This window comes from Labrus bergylta, chromosome 4 (genome assembly GCF_963930695.1).
Source record: "Labrus bergylta chromosome 4, fLabBer1.1, whole genome shotgun sequence".
Taxonomy (NCBI): domain Eukaryota; kingdom Metazoa; phylum Chordata; class Actinopteri; order Labriformes; family Labridae; genus Labrus; species Labrus bergylta.
In genome coordinates this window covers 50,001-52,500 of record NC_089198.1, presented here as the reverse complement: position 1 = coordinate 52,500, position 2,500 = coordinate 50,001, and the positions used below count along the sequence as shown (strand labels likewise).

At 46.7% G+C, this 2,500-nt stretch overlaps 2 long non-coding RNA genes across 2 annotated transcripts in view; both read right to left on the bottom strand.

The window, feature by feature from the left end:
- Positions 1 to 979: 979 nt before the first annotated feature.
- LOC136178950 (uncharacterized) lies at positions 980 to 1,400 on the bottom strand. Its single transcript, XR_010666212.1, has 2 exons — positions 1,323 to 1,400; positions 980 to 1,241 (listed from the first exon to the last, which is right to left on the bottom strand). It is a non-coding gene; the product is annotated as an uncharacterized lncRNA (long non-coding RNA).
- A 1,044-nt stretch (positions 1,401 to 2,444) lies between these two features.
- LOC136178951 (uncharacterized) overlaps positions 2,445 to 2,500 on the bottom strand; it is a 1,805-nt gene continuing 1,749 nt past the window's right edge. Inside the window, exon 2 of the long non-coding RNA XR_010666213.1 lies at positions 2,445 to 2,500. This exon is cut by the window's right edge and continues 134 nt beyond it. This is a non-coding gene — a long non-coding RNA (uncharacterized lncRNA).

The window sequence follows — 2,500 nt, the reverse complement described above, 5'->3', positions numbered from 1 at the left end:
CACACAGAGAAGGTTCAGGGTTCACAACCGCTTCAGAAACTCATGAGTCCCTTTTTCAGTTAAGATCATTAATGAGCAAAAAATAGAGGTCTCATAAACATGTACACATGTAAACATGTACACATGTACACATGTAAACATGTAAACATGTACACATGTACACATGTAAACATGTACACATGTACACATGTACACATGTAAACATGTACACATGTACACATGTAAACATGTACACATGTACACATGTACACATGTACACATGTAAACATGTAAACATGTACACATGTAAACATGTACACATGTACACATGTAAACATGTACACATGTAAACATGTAAACATGTACACATGTAAACATGTACACATGTGTACATGTTTACATGTTTACATGTTTATGAGACCTCTATTTTTTGCTCATTAATGATCTTAACTGAAAAAGGGACTCATGAGTTTCTGAAGCGGTAGGTGAACCTGCGGAAGGATCATTACCGGTTTTGAGATCCCCGCACCCGAGGCCGCGTGGCCCCTCGGTGCTGGCGGCGGATATGTCAGAAAAACACATTTGTCTCCCTTCGTGTTACATGTAAACATGTAAACATGTACACATGTACACATGTAAACATGTAAACATGTACACATGTACACATGTAAACGTCTTTGTGTGTGTGTCTGAGTGTGTGTGTGTCTCTGAGTGTGTGTGTCCGTGTTTGTGTGTGTGTGTCTGAGTGTGCGTCTCTGACAAAGCAGGCAGCTGATTGGTCAACCTCCTGACCCACATTACACCCCCAACCCAGGTCAGAGGAACCAGGTTAATCAGCTTGTGCAGATGGGGGGGGGGATAATCCTGAAGCTCAGCCCAGGTTGTAAAACAGACCCAGGAAGCAGGAACAAATACCCTCCTCTGATTGGCTCACAGACCTGAGGGGGTTATTATGGGATTACTTCAGTGAATGTGAGAATTCAAGTTGAAACAGAAAACATTTGAATGTAAAAAACACTTTATTTTAAAAATCCAACCAGCAGATTAAAGAAAACGTCAGGCTGTGACATCATCACTGTGACATCATTATACAGGCACAGCAGTCTTATCAGAGCATGGCGTGCTGGGAGGGGGCGTGGTGTCTGCGGGCGTGTCGAGCCAGCAGCTGATGGTCTGGACTTGAGTACTCACACTGTTGGCATGGAAACGCCTCGCCTGTGTGATGACGGCGAGCGTGGAGGTCCAGACTCTTCTTCTGGATACTGAGAAAAAAATAGAACACTGTTACTATGGCAACCACTCAGCCACACCCAGCTGTTGCTCAGGTGATCCAGGTGAGTTACCTGCTGTAGTCACACAGATCACACCTGTAGGGTCGCTCCTGACTGTGAGTCCTCAGGTGTCTGAGCAGAGAGCTGCGGTCAATAGAGGCATACGCACACTGTGCACACCTATAGGGCCTCTCACCTGGAGACAAACACACACACACACACACACACACACACACACACACACACACTCTGTGTTACCTGTGAGTCCTCAAGTGTGTGTGTGTGTGTGTGTGTAACCTGTATGTGTCCTTGTGTGTGTGTTACCTGAATGTGTCCTCAGGTGTGTGTGTGTTACCTGTGTGAGTCCTCAGGTGTGTGTGTGTTACCTGAATGTGTCCTCAGGTGTGTGTGTGTTACCTGTGTGAGTCCTCAGGTGTGTGTGTGTTACCTGTATGTGTCCTCAGGTGTGTGTGTGTATGTGTGTAACCTGTATGTGTACTCAGGTGTGTGTGTGTGTGTGTTACCTGTATAAGAAGAAGAAGATTTACTTTATTGATCTATTGAAATTTCAGTTTTTACACTCTGTAGTCATGCAACACACACATAGGCTGAAGTATATACACACATGCACACACACAGGATCAGAGTGAGTCAGAGTGATGGAGCTGCCACCAGCTCAGGGTGCTCCTGAGCTGGTGGTGGGGAGGGGGTTGGTGCCTTGCTCAAGGGCACCTCGGCAGTGCTCAGAAGGTGATCTGGCACCTCTCCAGCTACCAGACCAACTTCCAAGCTTGGTCAGCACCGGGACTTGAACCGACGACCCTCCACCCAAGTCCCTACAGACTGAGCTACTGCCGCCCCCCAATGGCGGTAAGTGTATGTGTCCTCAGGTGTGTGTGTGTGTGTGTGTGTGTGTGTGTGTGTGTGTGTTACCTGTATGTGTACTCAGGTGTGTGTGTGTGTGTTACCTGTATGTGTCCTCAGGTGTGTGTGTGGTACCTGAATGTGTCCTCAGGTGTGTATGTGTGTGCGTGTGTGTGTGTTACCAGTATGTGTCCTCAGGTGTGTGTGTGTGTGTTACCTGTATGTGTCCTCAGGTGTGTGTGTGTGGTACCTGTATGTGTACTCAGGTGTGTGTGTGTGTGTTACCTGTATGTGTACTCAGGTGTGTGTGTGTGTTACCTCTATGTGTACTCAGGTGTGTGTGTGTGTGTTACCTGTATGTGTACTCAGGTGTGTGTGTGTGTTAC